Source organism: Leuciscus leuciscus, assembly GCF_965113295.1.
Source record: "Leuciscus leuciscus genome assembly, chromosome: 6".
In the NCBI taxonomy this organism is placed as follows: domain Eukaryota; kingdom Metazoa; phylum Chordata; class Actinopteri; order Cypriniformes; family Leuciscidae; genus Leuciscus; species Leuciscus leuciscus.
The window spans coordinates 20,297,214-20,320,128 of record NC_138730.1 but is presented as its reverse complement, the minus strand read 5'-3'; the positions used below and the strand labels follow the sequence as shown (position 1 = coordinate 20,320,128).

The 22,915-nt window shown below is 39.6% G+C and overlaps 1 protein-coding gene across 2 annotated transcripts in view; it reads left to right on the top strand.

Annotated features, from left to right (window-relative positions):
• greb1l (GREB1 like retinoic acid receptor coactivator) overlaps positions 1-22,915 on the top strand; it is a 59,275-nt gene that overhangs the window by 9,635 nt on the left and 26,725 nt on the right. Inside the window, exon 1 of one of the 2 annotated variants that reach the window (XM_082172464.1) lies at positions 17,260-21,409. The exons of the other annotated variant lie outside the window; for it this stretch is intronic. The gene's annotated coding sequence lies outside the window, so the exon portion shown is untranslated. Of the gene's footprint in view, positions 1-17,259; positions 21,410-22,915 lie in introns of those variants that run through there. 2 annotated transcript variants of the gene reach the window in all.

Below are 22,915 nucleotides of genomic sequence, written 5' to 3'. Positions count from 1 at the left end.
ACAACTTTGATACAGATACTTTGTTTTCAACACAGTATTATGTGAAACAGTCCAAGGTTGTAATGACACTGTACAAACGGACCATTCCTTGACCTCTAGTATCAGTCATAAAGTGTTCTTGGTGCATCTGACCATCTGTCCATGACACTCCATGACCTTCTTTTTTTGTCTGTCATAAATTCAATCTGACGTTAAAAAGCATTCTTTGCTCAACACTGCATGCTCGATTTGAAATTAAGTTTACCTCCGCCTTGAAGTTTAATGTGATCAAATGATGACCCCCCCCACCACCACCACACACACACACACACACACACACACACACACACACACACACACACACACACACACACACACACACACACACACACACACACACACACACACACACACACACACACCTGACGGCTCTGGGAATCAGCAGTGACCCCTGTCCTGTTGCAGCAGAGACCTGGCTGTCTTCTGCCTGGCCCCTTGTAAACTTTTAACCTGTCCCCTTCTTTAACGACAGGGCAAGAATGCACGAAACAATTCTTTGCATTGTCTTTCCCTGTGCGTAAAAATGACAGAGGGAGCTCCGATATTGATTTATTTAATATGAGCCAAAGCATCTAAACGTTCTCTAATTACTGATTAATATCACACTAATAGTAAAGATAAGTTAGAGATTAGTTTCAAATGTGATGAATTCTTTTAAATTATTTTACAATATTGACATTCATATGACAAAATACAAGCTTTTCAATTAGTCTATTATTTAATTTAATTGATTTGTTATTATTAATCTTTATATATATATATATGTGTGTGTGTGTGTGTGTGTGTGTGTGTGTGTGTGTGTGTGTGTGTGTGTGTGTGTGTGTGTGTGTGTGTGTGTGTGTGTGTGTGTGTGTGTGTGTGTGTGTCCAAAAGAGTTGAGTGTCATTATTTAGCTGTGGAAAGACACATTTCAAAGAAGTGTCTGCTGCACAGTCTGGGGTTGGATTCGACAATATCTTACAATTGGATCAATGTAGCTAATTTTACAAAAGATCACATCCCCTCCCCCCTCTGAATGGAGATGTCAAAGGTTGGTGACCTCTTGCTTTCATGTGCATTGATCGTTTCTCGGGAGGTGGGCTGCTCCCCTCCGAAGCCCTTCACATCAGCCAATATATCTTTGTTTGGACCTGAAAGCCGTTTTCTTACATTTTGTCACCCTGGGGTTTTTTTCCCGCATGGCAAGTTTTACTGTACAAGATAAAGCATAACCAACAGCTAAATAAATAATGTGCAGCCTTGGACAGAAACAGTTTTATGAAATGGTCTCAATTTATTAAACTTTTAAAATAATAAATAAACAACCTTATATTGGTAGTGGAAATTTTTTAGGTTTTAGGTTCAAATGTATATATATTTAAGGAAAAGGTTTTCTAGAATATTTATAGTTTTCACCTTTTAATCACTTTTTTGCCTTTTTCTTTTTTTTTTTATGTTTAATAACAAATATTCTCTCAGCTTAGAATTGGACAGTTTCTTTTAAAATAGTTTTTAGGGCCCGAGCACCGATGGTGTGAGGACCCTCTTGGAATTGCTCTGTTTATTATTATTATTCTTCTCCGCATTTAATTGCATTTTTGAGGGCCTAAACATGCTCGAAAACTCACAAAACTTTGCACACGCGTCAGAACTGGCGAAAATTTACATCTGATATAGGTTTCAGAATTGGACGGGGCAAAATGGCTCGATAGCGCCACCTATAAAAGTTCAACGGAGTGCGCCTCCCGCAACGTTCCACGTACGTGCACGAAATTCGGTACATACATGTAATCACCTAATACCTACAAAAAAGTCTCTTGGAGCATAGCCCTAAACACAACAGGAAGTCAGCCATTTTGAACTTCCTCTCAGATTTTTGTGCAGTTTTTGCCATTTTCATGCCTCGTACTTTAACGAACTCCTCCTACAGTTTTAATCTGATCATCTTCAAATTTGGTGAGTGTAATCTTAAGGCCTTTGCGACGTTAAATTGCGAAGATCTTGAGTTTTCGTCGAAGGGCGGGTCCTCGGCGGCCTGACAAATTTCGATGTTTCGCCATGAAACAGGAAGTTGCTGTAACTCAGGCATGGAATGTCCAATCTGCCCCGAACTTCACACGTTTGATAAGCGTTCTGTCCTGAACACATGACCATGCTCATATTCAGTTATAGTCATAGCGCCACCTGCTGGCAACAGGAAGTGACATGTTTAACACTGTTATGGACTCCTAATAACATATAAAAAAGTGCCAGCAAGTGCTAAACATGCTAACAACATACTAGAAGCATGCTAAAACATGCTAGCAAACTCTTAGCTAAGTGCTAAAGCATGCTATTTTTGCAATTAAATAGGAATTTGCTGTAACTCAGGCATGGAATGTCCAATCTGCCCCAAACTTCACACTTTTGATAATCGTTCTGTCCTGAACACATCTACATGAGAATATTCAGTTATAGTAATAGCGCCACCTACTGGTAACAGGAAGTGTCATGTTTAACACGTTGATGCCATTCTAGCAACATGTTAAAAATGCCATTGACTTCTAAACATGCTAGAAACATGTTAAAACATGCTAGCAATACTTAGCTAAGTGCTAAAGCATGCTAATTCAATGAAACAGGATGTTGTTGTTACTCAAGAAGGCAATGTCCAATCTGCGCCAAACTTCACACTTTTGATAAGCGTTCTGTCCTGGACACATGACCATGCTCATATTCAGTTACAGTCATAGCGCCACCTGCTGGCAACAGGAAGTGACATGTTAAACACTGTTGTGGACTCCTAATAACATATAAAAAAGTTCCAGCATGTGCTAAACATGCTAACAACATACTAGAAACATGTTAAAACATGCTAGCAAACACTTAGCTTAGTGCTTAAGCATGCTAATACTGCAATTAAATAGGAATTTGCTGAAACACAGGCACGGAATGTCCAGTCTGCCCCAAACGTCACACGTTTGATAAGAGTCATGGCCTGAACACATCTACATGAGAATATTCAGTTATAGTAATAGCGCCACCTACTGGTAACAGGAAGTGTCATGTTTAACACGTTGATGCCGTTCTAGCAACATGTTAAAAATGCCATTGACTTCTAAACATGCTAGAAACATGTTAAAACATGCTAGCAAAACTTAGCTAAGTGCTAAAGCATGTTAATTCAATGAAACAGGATGTTGTTGTTACTCAAGAAGGCAATGTCCAATCTGCGCCAAACTTCACTCTTTTGATAAGCGTTCTGTCCTGAACACATGACCATGCTCATATTCAGTTACAGTCATAGCGCCACCTGCTGGCAACAGGAAGTGACATGTTAAACACTGTTGTGGACTCCTAATAACATATAAAAAAGTTCCAGCATGTGCTAAACATGCTAACAACATACTAGAAACATGTTAAAAAATGCTAGCAAACACTTAGCTTAGTGCTAAAGCATGCTAATACTGCAATTAAATAGGAATTTGCTGTAACACAGGCACGGAATGTCCAGTCTGCCCCAAACTTCACACGTTTGATAAGAGTCATGGCCTGAACACATCTACATGAGAATATTCAGTTATAGTAATAGTGCCACCTACTGGTAACAGGAAGTGTCATGTTTAACACGTTGATGCCGTTCTAGCAACATGTTAAAAATACCATTGACTTCTAAACATGCTAGAAACATGTTAAAACATGCTAGCAATACTAAGCTAAGTGCTAAAGCATGCTAATATAATGAAACAGGATGTTGTTGTTACTCAAGAAGGCAATGTCCAATCTGCGCCAAACTTCACACTTTTGATAAGCGTTCTGTCTTGAACACATGACAATGCTCATATTCAGTTACAGTCAATGCGCCACCTGCTGGCAACAGGAAGTGACATGTTAAACACTGTTGTGGACTCCTAATAACATATAAAAAAAAATGCCAGTAGGTGCTTAACATCCTACCAACATACTAGAAACATGCTAAAACATACTAGTAAACACTATAAGTACTAAACCATACTATTACTACAATTAAATATGAATTTGCTGTAACTCAAACATACAATATCCAATCTGCCCCAAACTTCACATACTTGATAAAAGTCCTGCACTGAACACATCTACAAAGCAATATTCAGATATATAACCCCACCTACTGCCAACAGAAACTGAACTGGTTAACACAGTAATGCAGTACTAACCACATACCTATTGTGTACTAAGCATGCTAAAAACATACTAAACATGCTAGCAACTACTATATACTGTATACCTCCTTAAATGCACATTGCCCAACCATGCTCTGTCTTCCTAAAGCCAACGAGTGACGATGGCACGGGTGCGAGGGCCCTTTCATCGCTGCTTGCAGCTTTAATTATTATTATTATTCTCCGCATTTAATCACATTTTTGAGGGCCTAAACATGCTCGAAAACTCACGAAACTTTGCACACGCGTCAGAACTGGCGAAAATTTACATCTGATATAGGTTTCAGAATTGGGCGGGGCAAAATGGCTCGATAGCGCCACCTATAAAAGTTCAACGGAGTGCGCCTCCCGCTATGTTCCACGTACGTTTACGAAATTCGGTACATACATGTAAGGACCTAATACCTACAAAAAAGTCTCTTGGAGCGTAGCCCTAAACACAATAGGAAGTCAGCCATTTTCAACTTCCTCTCAGATTTTTGTGCAGTTTTTGCCATTTTCATGCCTCGTACTTTAACGAACTCCTCCTACAGTTTTAATCTGATCATCTTCAAATTTGGTGAGTGTAATCTTAAGGCCTTTGCGACGTTAAATTGCGAAGATCTTGAGTTTTCGTCGAAGGGCGGGTCCTCGGCGGCCTGACAAATTTCGATGTTTCGCCATGAAACAGGAAGTTGCTGAAACTCAGGCATGGAATGTCCAATCTGCCCCAAACTTCACACGTTTGATAAGCGTTCTGTCCTGAACACATGACCATGCTCATATTCAGTTACAGTCATAGCGCCACCTGCTGGCAACAGGAAGTGACATGTTTAACACTGTTGTGAACTCTTGATAACATATAAAAAAGTGCCAGCAAGTGCTAAGCATGCTAACAACATATTAGACACATGCTAAAACATGCTAGCAAACACTTAGCTAATTGCTAAAGCATGCTATTACTGCAATTAAATAGGAATTTGCTGTAACTCAGGCACGGAATGTCCAATCTGCCCCAAACGTCACACGTTTGATAAGAGTCATGGCCTGAACACATCTACATGAGAATATTCAGTTATAGTAATAGCGCCACCTACTGGTAACAGGAAGTGTCATGTTTAACACGTTGATGCCGTTCTAGCAACATGTTAAAAATGCCATTGACTTCTAAACATGCTAGAAACATGTTAAAACATGCTAGCAAAACTTAGCTAAGTGCTAAAGCATGTTAATTCAATGATACAGGATGTTGTTGTTACTCAAGAAGGCAATGTCCAATCTGCGCCAAACTTCACACTTTTGATAAGTGTTCTGTCCTGAACACATGACCATGCTCATATTCAGTTACAGTCATAGCGCCACCTGCTGGCAACAGGAAGTGACATGTTAAACACTGTTGTGGACTCCTAATAACATATAAAAAAAGTTCCAGCATGTGCTAAACATGCTAACAACATACTAGAAACATGTTAAAACATGCTAGCAAACACTTAGCTTAGTGCTAAAGCATGCTAATACTGCAATTAAATAGGAATTTGCTGTAACACAGGCACGGAATGTCCAGTCTGCCCCAAACTTCACACGTTTGATAAGAGTCATGGCCTGAACACATCTACATGAGAATATTCAGTTATAGTAATAGCGCCACCTACTGGTAACAGGAAGTGTCATGTTTAACACGTTGATGCCGTTCTAGCAACGTTAAAAATGCCATTGACTTCTAAACATGCTAGAAACATGTTAAAACATGCTAGCAATACTTAGCTAAGTGCTTAAGCATGCTAATTCAATGAAACAGGATGTTGTTGTTACTCAAGAAGGCAATGTCCAATCTGCGCCAAACTTCACACTTTTGATAAGCGTTCTGTCTTGAACACATGACAATGCTCATATTCAGTTACAGTCAAAGCGCCACCTGCTGGCAACAGGAAGTGACATGTTAAACACTGTTGTGGACTCCTAATAACATATAAAAAAGTGCCAGCAAGTGCTAAACATGCTAACAACATTCTAGAAACATGCTAAAACATGCTAGCAAACACTTAGCTAAGTGCTAAAGCATGCTATTGCTGCAATTAAATAGGAATTTGCTGTAACACAGGCATGGAATGTCCAGTCTGCCCCAAACTTAATATGTAACATGCAAGAAACATGCTAGCAACACATAGCTAAGTTCTAAAGCATGTTAGAAATGCTAAAGGAAGTTGTTGTAACTCAAACATACAATATCCAATCTGCCCCAAACTTCACATACTTCATAAAAGTCCTGCACTGAACACATCTACAAAGCAATATTCAGATATATAACCCCACCTACTGCCAACAGAAACTGAACTGGTTAACACAGTAATGCAGTACTAACCACATACCTATTGTGTACTAAGCATGCTAAAAACATACTAAACATGCTAGCACCTACAATATACTGTATACCTCCTTAAAAGCACATTGCCCAACCATGCTCTGTCTTCCTAAAGCCAACGAGTGACGATGGCACGGGTGCGAGGGCCCTTTCATCGCTGCTTGCAGCTTTAATACTTGAATTGTAACATGTCAGTACACAAGAATCTGGTTTGAAATTTCATCTCAACTACCCATATACTAAAACTGTACAGTAAAAAATGAAAAAAGGATGATTTGCATTATTGAACATTTTACTATGAATGTTTAAACTAACAATAACTAATATTTAGAGAGCAAGACCCCAGTATTAATATTTTATATTAGTGTTATGTGTTTAATAACACAATACACAAGTATATCTGACCATGATTTTGAGCAAGAACCTCACCAAATATTCAAAGTTGAAGGTGGAGGCAATTTAAATGTCTAGGAACCTAATTTTGGATGGACATGTACCCTCAGTGTCTGTAGTGGTTATGGCCCTGACATTAAGTACAAGGCAGTGAATGTGTGAACGTTATGATCCAGTGTTTACAAAGAGAGAAGATTTCAGGCATTGAATTGCAGCCCCAGTTGTTTTAGTAAGTGAACTGTGTTTGTACAGTTTAAAAGGAAGAGCACAGAGGATTGTGTTGATGTGTTTGTGTTCTGGGATGTGGCACAGATGGATGTGCATCTCCTTGTCCTGTCATGGTTATCCTGGGCGCTGACGAGCAGGACGGCCCTTATCTGGAGCAGATGGGTCCTCCTCCTCTCCTTCAAAAGGCTAATGTCTTCAGCACGCACAGCTTATCTGCACCGGCCTCCAGTCATTTGTTAGGAAACATGACTGGAAACACATCTAAGAGGTTGCCAGCAGCTCGGCTTGAAGGAAGACATGTCACGATGAAGGACGAGGAGGCTGTGTGTGAGCGCTGTCTCACATAACTGCAGTTCAACACTAGATTAGCAATGCTGATCTCTGCATTTGAGCCAGGAACTTTTAGATTTATCATAAAATATGCACTTTTCTCTATTATATCATATTTTAATATAATGTCTGTTGTATTGAAAAAAATTGGTGAAGAAACAATTTTTGTTTTTAGAAATTGCTTATAAATTTCACAAATAATTACATGGTGAGTAACACATTGAAATAAGTAGAAATTTTGAAGTAGAAAGACTGTAATAGTATTTTCTTGTAAACATAATTTAACAATCTCCAATAATTAAAAAAAAATCTATTATTTTTACTGTGTTCTTTTGGCTGCGTTTACCCTGCAAGGCTTAATGCAATGTTTGTCCCGCCTGTTTACATTCACTTTAGACACGACTGGTATCCAATATCTGTGTTTACATTAATCCCAGCCCAAAAAGATTCTGTTGGTGATCGTTTTACTATGCGCCATGGTTGACCCTCGGGTTTTGAATGGTCGTGCTATTGAAATTATTTATATAATTCATGTTGAGTCGTACCATGATTACTTGCCAGCATGGATAAGATAAAAGCTGAGTGTTCTGAATGTTTTTGTGTTTGCGCAATCTCTTACTAATAATATATAAAGTTTCCAGCACAATAGTGCGAGCGCATACAGGCATGTCTGCTTCATAATAGGACATTAAAGGGGTGATATAATGCCCCTTTTTACAATATGTAAAATAAGTCTCTGTTGTCCCCAGAGTGTGTATGTGAAGTTTTAGCTCAAAATACTCCACAGATAATTTTTTTCAGCATGTTAAAAGTGTCCCTTTTTGAGGGTCAGTAAAAATGTGTCTTTTTGTGTGTCCCTTTAAATGCAAATGAGCTGCTGCTCCCGGCACAGAGGGTGGAGCTTCGTGTGTGTGTGTGTGTGTGTGTGTGTGTGTGTGTGTGTGTGTGTGTGTGTGTGTGTGTGTGTGTGTGTGTGTGTGTGTGTGTGTGTGTGTGTGTGTGTGTGTGTGTGTGTGTGTGTTAGCAGTTCCGATTACTTCACACAGACATGCACTAAAATGTCAGACACTGTTCTGCCTTCATGTTTAAACTGGAGTCGGACAATGATGGAGAGACTCAAGAAGAAGTGACAACATGTAGAATGCAACAGGATGTTTCTGAATGGTTAGTTGATGAATTTATGTTGCTGATGTGGAGTTAACTATCTTCTATTAGCATATTCTGTCATGATAATCTATAAAATCGCTCGTGTGGGAACTGTTGTAAGATGCGTACAGAGTGACATGCGATTGCATTTGTGTGACGTACTGTATTGCATGTGAAAAGACGGATGCAACAGTTTGAGCAGACTCACAAATGTGCTCTACTACAACAACTCTTCCTCTTCTCAACATGGACTGCGTGTTCCCGGGGACGGGGTTTATGTAAATTTTGAGGTTGGTGATGTCACTAACCCGGGAATAATGTTGTGTAGTCCGTACCAGCCATTTGTTGTAGTCCTTAAAAAACGATTTATTTAAAAGCAAATATCTTCCTTTGCTTTGAACTTTGAGCGTTGTAACTTTGCAGATGTTGTTTATGCTCTAACAACAACATTACACACTAACTAAAGTTAGAAAAGTGTGATCATAATCAACCAAAAAGCGATTTTTGTGGGCAAATGTGTTACCCTTGACCTCACATGGACTCACATGGGGAATCAGATGTTTAGACGTCGGTCTAAGACATGTTTAGATAGGTCCAGATATTGGATATGTATCTGATTTGAAAACACATTTGGAAGTGGCTCAGAACGGTTGACAGAAAAATCTAATCTTGTGCGGATTTTTGTGTGCAACATATTCCAATTGTTGTGTTTTTTTTGTGCCAGTGTAAGCGCACTGTTCATTTCACCTAGTGGTTCTCAAACGTTTTGACTTCCGGAGCCCCATTGTCCACAGCAGTATTCGAGGGCCCATGACATTTTTTGGGGGTTTACTAGATAATGATATACCAGATAACATGTTTTAGAGCTTGGCATAACTAGCAAAGTGTAAATTCATTATAAAAATGCCCATGGAGTTATAGGACTTTTATTAATTTACTTACCTTTCCAGGTCTAGAAATGACGCTTTTAAACTTATAGGCTACCTCATGTGTCCAGGTTTTTCAAATCAAAAGGCAACGCTGATTCTTCAGAGACAAAAAACTGTTGTTGGGGGGGGTGAATTTAAATAAGTTCTTTCAGGACCACTACCCTCAAAGATGATGGACAATTAGCACACAGTTTGGATTGGTGGTATGGTTCTGTTCTGGGCAAGAACTTCCCTCCCATCCAATCCATGCAGTCTAACATGGATAAGAGCAGGGAGAGCAGCGATAAACGCAGAAGGGTAAACAGAACCAATATAAATGGATTCAAAGAGGAATATCAGAAAGGCCTAGTCCTGACTGCGGACGAGAGAAGGTATTATTCAATAGCTGTTTAATACCTCTCATGGCCGCTGTGTGTTATGGTAGTTGAGGTTGTCCTCTGGTTTATTCAAGTATGTAATTCTTCTCTTTCTGTACCTGTAACCCGATTTGCCCTTTATTTTGGCTTGTCTGCTCAAGTACATGCTGTTCACATGGAAAATGTGAAAAATCAAGAGTAACTTCATTTTCTTGCCTTAACAGAGTACAGAGTGTGTTTTTCATAAGCTGTGCCTTTTATGGAAACCTGCTGCTAACGCGATTTGTTAGATGCCACAAAAAAAAAAAAAAATGTTGCAGGGCAAATGTGTTGAGTATTCATTATTCACTCAGATCACTAAAACCATGAAGCTCTTCAACCTGTTCTTATTTTTATGACTCGAAAGGTCAAATTTACTATAGCCGTAAATAGAGCTGTATCCACCACCCTGATCTCTGCATTTTTATGCCTGCTATTATCCAACACATGCACAAATACTTCACAACATGTCTTTTTTTTACATTCTTTGGCTGTACTGAATGAACCTGTCAAACTTGGCGTTTTCACTTGGAAATGCTTCAGAGATTCCTTCACTATGAGAAGGCGATGAACCTCATAAAAATCACTCTCTGTTTCTTTTCCACACTCAGTTTTAATTAAACCTGGAGCTCTAGCCAAATTTTTTAGCATTCTTCGACCTCTTCTGTGCTCTGAAGCCTCTCACACACTCGGCTAAGCTCAAGGTCACCAATACTAGCTCAGGGGAGATGGGGTGAGGGGTGGGGAGTGAAAGCTATCAGGGGCGGGCTGGCCAAAGTCACGGTGACCACGACCAATGCTGAGCCAACACATTCTAGCTGAGACAGAGAGAGAAAAGACAGTTGACTCTGAATTCTCGCCTGATCTCAGAAAAACACTGCATGAATAAATGGATCCTGGCCAAAACAGAGAGGTTTTGCTAATAAATTCAGTCCCCATAGCTTTCCTTAGACTCCCACTAATAGTAAACACAGAGGATCTTCCTCTTATTAGAGGATCACAGCTACTGAAAGCCATTGAGTTTGAAGAAATTATGATACTTTTGAATGTTGTGTGTCTGTGTTTTACATAGAGTAGTCTTATTAATGGTGCTTTCTAAGGCTTTTATAATTATTATTTTGGCACATAGCTCATCCTGCTCTGTTTATTATTAAGGACTGTTGTGCTTTTACTTGAGTAATCAGATTTACAATATTCACCTGGTAGAAGTTAAAACAGAAGAAAATAAATCCTACAGGCTCGTATACCTACATAACAAGAGACCAGAATACTGTATAGACTGAAAGGAAAATTCTGTTATCATTTACTCACCCCCATTTCGGCCTAAACCTTTGTGACTTTGGTTAATCTTCGGAACACAAATGAATCTTTTTGATGAAATCTGAGAGCTTTCTATCCTTCCATTGACAGCTACGCAACTGACACTTTGACGCTTCAAAAAGTTCATAAAGGGATCGTAAAACTAATCCATATGAATTGAGCGGTTCACTTTATATGATGAACAGATTTAATTTAGGCTTTTATTCACAAAAATATTCATCAACGCACACATCAGTTGTGGTAAATGGAAGCTCAAGCATGTTCGCTTGACGTGCGAGAACCAATGAGGTTCATTCTCGTGTTACGCAGCACGTTTGAGCTTCTGCTGGAACCAATGAGGTTCATTCTCGTGTTACACAACACGTTTGAGCTTCTGCAGGAACCAATGAGGTTCATTCTCGTGTTACGCAGCACGTTTGAGCTTCTGCAGGAACCAATGAGGTTCATTCTCGTGTTACGCAGCACGTTTGAGCTTCTGCTGGAACCAATGAGGTTCATTCTCGTGTTACACAACACGTTTGAGCTTCTGCAGGAACCAATGAGGTTAATTCTCGTGTTACACAACACGTTTGAGCTTCTACAGGAACTAGGGGTGCAACGGATCAAAAAACTCACGGTTCGGATCGTTTCTCGGATCAGAGTCACGGATCGGATCATTTTTCGGATCAGCAAAAAAATAATTTTTTTATTAACACTTTTAAATTATTAAATTAAAATATATAAAATCAACTTAAAGTGCACAAGGCATAATATCTTCTTTTTAACATAATTAATGAAAAACAACTTAAAGTGCAACATAAAAAGGCATCTCCTTCCTTTAAACATGGACCAATGCTTTATGTGTTTCCACTGTCATATAGGGCTGTCAAAATTGCTCAAAAATGACGTTCGAATATTCCCTCTAAAAAACACATATTCGAATTATTCGAACATCTGGTTGCGCATTTTGTCAATGACGTGCATTAGGCCTATGTCAATAACAGGACAAATAAATACAAAGAGACATAACTACTTGTATATGTAGTTCATTTAAGTTTAAACATATTTGACAACGTATTACCTTGCTCGCTCGCACTCGCAGGCACTCTTTCTCTCTCGCCGTCACCCATGCTGCGTTCACACCAAATGCGAATAGAGCGTCTGGCGCGAGTGATTTCAATGTGAAGTCAATGTAAAGACGCGTTTACGCACGTCTGGAGGTTTTGCGGCGCGAATGAGGCGTCACGCTCTCTGCGGTTCATAACGCTCGCCATGACCACGCTGTGTGTGGACTGAACATGCGCACAACTTTTTTTTCATAAATCAATCCGCGGATCACGTGAGTGCCGAACCGAAGATATTGATCCGAACGGATCACGGATCAATGATGATCCGTTGCACCACTAACAGGAACCAATTAGGTTCATTCTCGTGTTACGCAGCACGTTTGAGCTTCTGCAGGAACCAATGAGGTTCATTCTCGTGTTACGCAGCACGTTTGAGCTTCTGCTGGAACCAATGAGGTTCATTCTCGTGTTACACAACACGTTTGAGCTTCTGCAGGAACCAATGAGGTTCATTCTCGTGTTACACAACACGTTTGAGCTTCTGCAGGAACCAATGAGGTTCATTCTCGTGTTACGCAGCATGTTTGAGCTTCTGCTGGAACCAATGAGGTTCATTCTCGTGTTACACAACACGTTTGAGCTTCTACAGGAACCAATGAGGTTCATTCTCGTGTTACGCAGCACGTTTGAGCTTCTGCTGGAACCAATGAGGTTCATTCTCGTGTTACGCAGCACGTTTGAGCTTCTGCAGGAACCAATGAGGTTCATTCTCGTGTTACGCAGCACGTTTGAGCTTCTGCTGGAACCAATGAGGTTCATTCTCGTGTTACACAACACGTTTGAGCTTCTGCAGGAACCAATGAGGTTCATTCTCGTGTTACACAACACGTTTGAGCTTCTGCAGGAACCAATGAGGTTCATTCTCGTGTTACACAACACGTTTGAGCTTCTGCAGGAACCAATGAGGTTCATTCTCGTGTTACACAACACGTTTGAGCTTCTACAGGAACCAATGAGGTTCATTGTCGTGTCTAAATACTTCAGTGCAGGTGTTTTTGACTTGTGCTATTGTAAACTAGCTATATATATATATATATATATAATGTCAATAAATATCGAATATATGGCATGTGTATATGTGTATGTATACTGCACGAGTAAATATACTGTATGTTCAGTATGTTTATACACATGTACATCTATATGTTATGAAGTGTATTACTGTATATAAAATTACATAGGCTACATTATGATATATATGTAAATAAATTGTCACATATTTTTCAATATATGAAAAGCGGCAGTTCCTTGTAATATATTAACACAATATATTATTCTGTATATTTTCAATATACCATTAAATCATTATACTGACCATATATTGACCATGAAGGAAATATATTTTCATAGACTGTCTAAGGAGGGACACAAATTGCAAAAAGATCTGTATTTGTGTTCCGAAGATGAACGAAAGTCTTACGGGTTTTATCTCTCAGTTTGAATACAGTAATTAGAAATCCAAAGTACTCTTGTTTTGTCTGGACCTCATCTGACCTCAGGAAACGTCCAGACTTGTGGCCTTGCCGCTCATGATAAGACAGAGGGCAAATATTATATAATAATAAACATATGCTACTGTCTTGATGGTCGCTTCTCTTCAGATAAACTCTCTTTATGTTAGATTAGAAGACTTCTTTAGACCTTCTGCTGTAAGATAGTTGAAATGGTGTGCAGCACATGCAGTTGGATAAGTGTTTGATTTCTTTAATTGCTTTCTTGCATGTCTAAAGTCTATGCCTCGGTCAATGGTCTTTAAAGGTGAAGTTTCTGTGCCACTAGTGGTACCCATAGACTGTAAAAAATATGGACGTAGTGTCCGTGATGTCAACCATAGGTTTCTGAAGAGCATTTTTAAAGCCCAAAGTGGGCGGAGCCGGCCATCTTGGTAGTGCGTCCCTCCCAGATAAACAAAAATGGGCAAAACGGCGGGATTAAAGGGATAGTTCACCTAAAAATGAAAATTAGCCCATGATTTACTCACCCTGAAGCCATCCTAGCCATATGACATTCTTCTTTCAGACGAATACAATCAGAGTTATATTAAAAAAATGTCCTGGCTCTTCCAAGCCTTATAATGGAAGTCAATCAAAGCCTATCCATATGTGATATAAGTGCTCGAAACAGCTCTGGGGGGTTAATAAAGGCCTTTTGAAGTGAAGCGATGCGTTCGTGTAAAAAAAATCCATATTTAATGGATGGATTGCAACTCACTCGCAACTCACTCAGCTTTATCAGCATAACACTACTGTTACCGCACTACACACACACACACACACACACACAAAGCAGTCCTGATGTGGCAGAGGCTGCCTGGGGTCAGGAAGAGGAGCATGATGGATACAGTTGAGCGCTCCGCGAGGAAGTAGGGAGGGGGCAAGGACAGGGGTCTTTCCTGAGAACATTAAAGACACTCATTGTTCATTTGTCACTTACTCATTAAAGGTGGCTTTGTGTCTCTGAGAAGGGGAAAGCGCAGTTTCTTTGCTCTGAGTTTCAAACTTTTATTTAAATTGATTACAGGATTGATCTTCTCAATCATAAAATCATAGTCTTTTTTTGCTTGGATATTTATCTTACTCTAGTGGTCATTTGGGAATCCACCATACATTTAGTACTGCACATGTCAGTGCATAACTCTCAGTATTGACGTCATTATCAGTTGTGTTCTGCTGTGTTCACTCCATGTTATAAATATTGTGACTACTCTGAGATTCTACTCTGAGCTGTTCATTTCCTTGGAAATTACTTAGTTCTGTTGTTGATGACAGCAAAATACTTCATTTCAGTCATATATTCATATTTAAAAGCAAATAATCTGCACCAGGTGACACTGAAAATAATAAAATGGAATCAAGCAGAAATGTACCTTTTAGGCTACTGTCATTTTGCTTGTCATCATAGCGTATAACTTGAGTTTCAAAGAGTTTGACAGATGCAAACAGTTTTTACTAAACTAGAGAGATTGTTTCAATTAGGTGCATTCCTACAATATATCAGAACCATATTGTTATATTTAATGGTTTTATGTATATTTAACCATTCATGCTCATTTCCCCTATTTTTACATTTACTTTTGCCAACATCTAACGGCCACTTAAAGTTAATTTTAAAAAATGTATATAATACACTAATAATTTAATAACAGTTAAATGTTTTGCAAATCTCATAATCCACTTTCAATATCATACATTATTATGTTGTGATGCCTAATTTCACTTTTAGCATTTAAACTGATTTTATTTTTTTAGACAAAATAGTTCAGAATTTAAACATCAGCCATTTATCAGTTATTGGCCATATCATGAAAATAGTTATTAGCTTATCAGTTTCGGCCATAATTTTAATTTGGTGCATCTCTGTTGGAAACTACATTTAATTGCTTTATGCCAACTTGGCGAGAATTCAGAATTAACATGTGGTTTGGCTTTGAGGAAAGGTTGTAAAACTGTGATTGACCTTTTCTAGTTAATCTGATGTGCAAGATCAGACAAAGATTCAGCCAAACAGCACTGGAAATTGGTTTACCCACTTTTCCATTTTAAAATTCATCCTAAAACAGTTGGAATTGCCTTGTATTGTCAAATAATATTTATGATAGTTCTCTAAACTTTGTCTCTCGGTTACATCTGGTTGAAGTGGTGTCTTGACCAGCACTGCCATTCCTCGCCTGAATAATGATGGATGAAGCGTCAAAGCAGGAGGAATTGTGTCAGGAAACACATCTGACCTCTCTTTGGCCCTTGTCACCTGATAAGGCTTGTCTGTTTTGATAATATGTGCTTCATGTGACACAAAGCCATTAAACAAGACCCCTTTTTTACACTGTAACAAAAATGTCTGACTATAAAGGTCATTTAATCCAGAGAACAAGAGCAGGACAAACAAACCATTGGGAACCATGAGGTGAATGTGTGGTCTTACCAAATGTTTAAGCCAAAATGTAGTAAAGAGCACTGATATTGGAACATAAACACTTAAAATTGTCTATTTCTAAATATCCACCAGTCTTCAGGACAAAACAGCAAACGAATAACAAATCATTTTGCTATAGCAAAAAAAAAAAAAAAAAAAAACATTTAATCCGTTAGTTGAACTATTATTGTCCCTAGTGAATAACAGCTGTGGTCTGTGTTGTAAAATGCAGGGTTGGGTTCATCGGCAGGTCTCTGGTTTATTGGCCAGAGCAGCCTTGCTGTTCTTCACCCAGGCTGAGCTCTTTGTTTGTTGTCATGGTATCAGCACACTTGATTTTCCCATGGACACCATAGATTTTGGAATAAAGCTTGGGGCTCAATGTTTTATTGTTCAGAATCCACTCCTTATGTAAAAAAAACTAGTCATGTCCATGCACATAACTCCCAATATTGGTGTGTTTGAGCATGTGGCACCAACACTTTGGCTTTGAGGTGTAAAAATGTAGTTGACCTTTTCCAGTTAACCAGATGTGCTGGATCGCTCAAAGATTCACACACCCTTCTTTGAGAATGTATACTTGTGCAGATCATTTTGAATGCCTTCTAAATTAAGCCACCTCAGAAATTTGGACTCCAATGCTTTTCCAATGCTTGGGGTTCTTCCAATGCTTCTCCAGTTCTGGTTGATAATTAGTTTAATGTTTTGGCCAATAACTGTTAAATGGCTGATGTTAAAATTCTTTAAAAACTAAAATCAATAGTCTTAAATGATATGATTTAATTTAAGCATAACAAAAATAATGTACAGATGGATAATGGATATTCATTCATTCACATGCATCATTTCGCTAAAGATTGTATTTAACAGTGTTATTAAATTATTCATGTTTTTAAAGATTGACTATAAGTGAGCGTTATATGACGGCAAAGGTAACCTTTGAAATGTTGATCAAAACCGATAAATAAAAAAATCTCTAATATGCCTATTAAATGATATGGTGCTGTAAATTCATATTCTTCCGACGTTTTCTTGCCTGTATTCTTGAATTGGACTAATAGGATGTTTTCAGAAGGGCCTTTGTTAATTACTGACATTAAGCATTTGTCTAAATGCAGGATTTAGCTGAAGGTTAAATTAAAGCCCTCACTCTGGCTGAATGTACGGCAAGGTCAACACTCAAATCAGTGCCTTGGTCACACAAAGACCGTTTTTTTACTCTAATAAATGAGCCCGGCACTCCCACGATCCCACCCCGCTGTAGTCTACTGACCGTATCTCGGGGTTGCCCTCTTGCCCCTCTCATTTTCCAGTCACTTTTATAACTGGACAGTAAACTTCCAGTGGCTTAATGATGATGACTTCTTCATCTGCCCAAATACTCCTTTTGTTGATCCTCCCAGGCCTCCACCCCCTTAAACCCTGGCTAACCTTGGCCCACCACTACCCCCGTTCACTGCTGGACTAATCCTCTCCCCAAGCTGTTATCTCCACCCCCCTTGAGCCAATCCCTCGCTGACCAGTCAGGGTTTTCTCTCCTCTGCCGATTTCAGCTTTGGCTTTCAGCTTGTTGTGTTGCCTCCCCCCATGCCTCCCCTTCCCCCCCCTTTAGTTTGTGTGGCCAAGTGGAGGAGGTTATCTTCTCCACAGCCCTGGTTATGTTGGCCTCGCTGGAAAAACCTCGATTTGCACTTCAGGACCCCAGCAGGAAGTCTGAGAGGGCTTTAATAGGCAAATGAGCACAGGGCTGAGGGAACAACAACCTGCCAGCGGTGTGACAAGTGGCGTGAGACCCCACGCCTCACGCCCGGGATAGACCTTATGTGGTAAGAAAGGCTGAATGTGCCAGGGCAGCATTGGCTTTCACGTGACAGCGACATTGTCAGGCTGTTGTAAATGGCCTGTGTTAGGGTGGATTTGTTTTTTCTGACACTGAGTAGATAGCTCCTGAAGACCACGATGAGCTGTGGCAGTTGCCACCTCAATCTCTCCCTCCTACCCAGCTGATGCTCATTTGTCACTACGTTAAAATCACGTTCCGCTCTCACCTCGTGTATGTGATGTTCAGTTGTTTTTATACAACCATGTGAGGTTGAGGATTTCATCACACTTCTAAAAACCCACACTTGATAAGACAATCAAGCATTTTTTTTTTTTTTTTTTTATTCCTTAGATACAGCACTCACAAAATTCTGCTTTGGTTTACCCCAATCTATGCTTTTGTTGGTCCAAATTTAGATTAATTTGCTCCATTTGAATTAAATTTGTGGCATTGGATTTGGATTGTGTGAAAGAAGCCAGAGAACAAGAGTCATTAATTCTGCTTTGGATTATATGAGTATTTGTTGGTCCAGATTCAGATTAAGTTTCCTATATTTGGATTATATTTATCCAGTTGGATTTGGATTGAGCAGTTCTCTGAATAAAAGCCAGGAACAAAAGTCATACCACTAAAACTTGGAATTTTTGCTCTGGTTGGCCTCAAACCAATTTAGATTAAGTAGCCCCTCTTGGATTGTTTTCCTATTTGACCTGGGTTGGGTGTTTCTCCAGAAAGAAGCCAAGAATAAGTTATATTTCTAAAGACTTGAATTCTGTACTCATTAGTTCTGCTGTGGTTCACCTCAAACTGGGCTTTTGTTGGTCCAGAGATTCACCAAGTTGTATTAGTCTCAATGGATCTAAACAATGATGCTGTCTGTCTGGAATGACTGAGGCAGTTTTGCTGTACCTCAAGAGAATAGAGGGCTTCTCAAAAGGAAGTAGGAAACAAGACAAAGCAGAACTCCAGAAGATGTTGAAAGAGCTGCCACCACATGACTCATCTCTTCTCAGGTGGCAGTGGAAAAGATACTTCCCATTGTCAGTGCCCAGGGCTGGAGACTCAAAGCAGTGCTGAAGGATGGGCGAGAGGAGGGCCAGCTCACTCACTGACTCTTTTGTTCTTCCCACAAGCTCAATTGAGCAAAGGAAACCTCCGCTTTGCTCTCTTTCTCCTTTTCCAGTGACCTATTAAGGTCTGATAGTGTTAAAGCCAGAAACTTGAATCATCTCTTCGGTTTCCTAGAAAATTTAACTTGTGCTGCATTTTCATATACTTTTTCTTTTTCTTTTTGCGATCTTGACAAAAAAGTCTGGCAAAGAGCCTGTCACTAAAAAGGGAAAGTTTCAGAAATCGAATATCAAGCATTTGTCGATCACAAATCCTTATACATTTGGGGACATTGTGTGGTCCAAATGGTATCTGAAGGAGAAACCTTGCAATTAAAATAAACAATGTTTAGACAAAGCCTCCAGATTAGCTGGAATGACAGCATTAATGACTCTGGGGGGCTAATAAAGCCCTCTGAGGGTGGGATGTCATTGTTTAAAGCTGACTCCCATACTGCTTTAGACCCTATCTACTAATTCTTATTAGGGTGAGAAGAAGTATATGGCTTAATTTAGACCAACTGTTGTGTCTTTGCTACAACAAGAATTGTGAAAACAGAATAAACTAATTTACTGTACAGTCTGATCAAAAATGATCTACAATTCAGTCTACAAAAACTGCAGAGCAAAATTAAAAAATGTACCACATTGTGTACATTTCCTGCAAGGTTATTTAAATGTTTTTCAGTTTTTTTTGTACCAAGTGCTTGCCTTTAATGCATTGGTTTGTTGACATGGCTGTTTTGTTGTTTGCTTGACAAATTCTTTGTGTCTTTAACTTTGACAAATGCATTACACTGGTGTGGTTCTTAGCACACTCTTTGAACCATTGCATCAAGTCACCTTTTTGTTCCATGGACAAGGCTGTTATTAATTATTAACAAATCCTACCACATACTGCAGACAAAATAGGATCTCGGTTGTGTTGATTAAATCTACTGTGTATATTTACCCTTTAAAGTCATCTGATAGGGTTGGACTGATGAAACTTGATGTAACACTTTTATGTCAGAATAGGGCGAGATTATTGTTAAGATCCATGATGAGTAGTAATGAACCAGCTCACAAATGGAGCAGTACTGTTTTATTTAAATACCACCAATTACTGTTCCTGTTTTCAGAGGTCCCGAAAGAGAGGGTCATCTGAGTCACAATATTTTGCTATTATCTTGCGAGATAAGAAGAGAGATGGAGTCATTGTTAGGGAGAGCCTGAAGCACCAGGGGAACCCGATCCTCCTGTATTTGCGTTCAGATCTCCTCCACTTCCTCTGAGCCACTTCTCTGTGGCACGCGGTAGGAAATGATCAGTCCAGTAAAGTGCAAAACATCAATCTCCTATCAAGTTATTTTGACCAGATGAGTCCTCTCCATTCGGACATTAACAATGGGCCTGAATTCTCAGTTAATCGTCAACCTCCAGTGAGGGGAGGGCCGTGAGTTCAGGCAAGGCTGACGGACAAACTGTGGATTGACCCCACATTCTTTAGCAAGTGTCCCTAGTTTGCCATTGGTGTGCCCTATCAGTAAAATAACCCCAATAAAACAGGGAGTGGCAGAAGGGGAAGAAAACGATCCTTTGCTTTACGTCGTACCCCCATCTGCAAGCATGGCACTTAGCAGTCTCCGGTGTCATGTTGAGAGAGGGGCATCTGCGCATCGTGCGTGGCGAGCACAGCACGCGTGTGGCGTGCCGAGGCGTCTCGCCTCTATTGTGACACGCTCGGCGGTATGGTCATCTCCACAACAGCATCTGTCACCTTAGGGGGTCAGCCAGGGCCAAGATGAATGAGTCCTGAGAGAATGCCCCTCTCGCCCCACAGAGCAAATGGCCAAGAAGAAGGAGGGGGCAAGGGGAACGGGGGGAGGGCCTGCTGATTGTGTATGTGAGAGTTGGAGGGTTTGTGTATCCAGAGTCACTGAGTGCAGGACAGAGAGGTTGGCTCCACTGGAGTTCCTGGAATCCTTCTTTGCTGCCCCGATTCAGGACTATAATGACCAGGGAGCTGCTAGCTCGCAACAAGGACAAGGAATACTGTCACGTCTCGCTCAGCCTTGACGCTGCTTTTGGATATCCAAAGGACTTTTGCTATGGAAATAGGCTGTGTTTTAGTGGTCTGCTTTAAGGTCTTCAGTGGGACTCGTTGAGGCACACTCCACACCCCGGCTGCTTATGAAAGGTACAGAAGCGTCATGTTAGATTATTTGACACTCGCCGTCTCCTGCTAACATGGTGTCAATGGCCATGGCTTTTAGCGCCCCATTTATTTAAAGATATTTGCATTTTTGCATTGGCTAATCTGTCCCATCCCCCCTGAAGTTTTGCCTTTTATACTGTCTGCCCTTTAGTGAATATCTCTTTAGGTAATGTAAAATAAACTAAGTGTGAATTGGACAGTCATGAGGGCTAAGTCAAACTTTAAGAAGTAGAGTGTTACTTTTATGTTTAGATGTACATAAAGACATGAATCGTTGAAATCATGCAGTTGTGTGTTGCTTGAATGTCTTGTTTTTAATCTGTATGTTTGTACTTTTTACATTTTCATCAGGATTTTTTTTTTAAACAAAAAGTAGAATTTGTTAATTGAAAGTTCATTGAAAGCTAGCTCTCCTCTCCCAGTGTCAGCAGTTTAATGTAATTATGCAGATAAGGGAGGAAACAAAAGAGGGAGTGGATTGAGAGAAAGGCCTTTTGAGGTACAGTGCAGTGTGGGACTGTAACCACATTTACTGCCATATGTGGCACATTTCATTTAAACCTTTTATTTGACCTCCACCTACTTCAGAAATATATTAGAAATAAAACAACACTCTCCCATCATGTTCAGGTACTGATGCCAAAAGCTTTTACAAGAATAATAAATGAAAGGTCTGTACTCTGAAATAGTCATGTTTTTATTAATAATAGGACCTTTTAAATGAACATATTAAAATCTTCTTCACAAAGTTAGGTCAAAAAACAAATGCACCAGTCTACATGTGGCACCCAAATAGTGGTCTGAAATCTACACTTGTTGCGTCTATTGGAGCACATTGTTTTAACATTGTTAATCTGTGACAAAACAAACTTTTACCAGCAAAGCAAATTAACTTTTGTAGCTTTGCATAATTATGTCTGCGGTTTGTTTTGTTTTGGCTACCTAAAATGTGCTTCCCTTCTTGGCTATTTCAAGATCCCCTTGTTTGTATTTATAGAGCTTTTGAATTCTTTATTTGGTATTGGACCATCTTGCAACACACTATTTGAGTCACATTAAGTCCTTGGTTGCCGGTAAACTCGTTTTGCTGAGAGAAAGAACGTAGCCTATAAGCGCTTGTACACGCTTGTCATATTTGTTTTTTAGCAGAATTTAACTAAATTAATTCTCTTCAATTTCTTGTAATTTCTTGGTTCTATTTTTAAATTTTAATATGTGTCTTGACAGTTTTGCATTTTGCATTGTAAGGATAATCAGATAGAATTAGAAAGCAAATTGAAAACATATATGGAAGCAGTAAGAGGTGACTTGAGCTGAAACAGCTCTTGGCCTAAAGGCAGGGCTCTCTACAGGCTTGTCCACATTAGCATTTAACACCCCTAAATGTCATTAGCAGTCAAACTGGACCCCAAGAGCCCTGAAGGCAGGACAGAACTATGCTCAGGCACTTTAATTTGCCTCTGTTTACCACAGTACCAAGATGAGTGA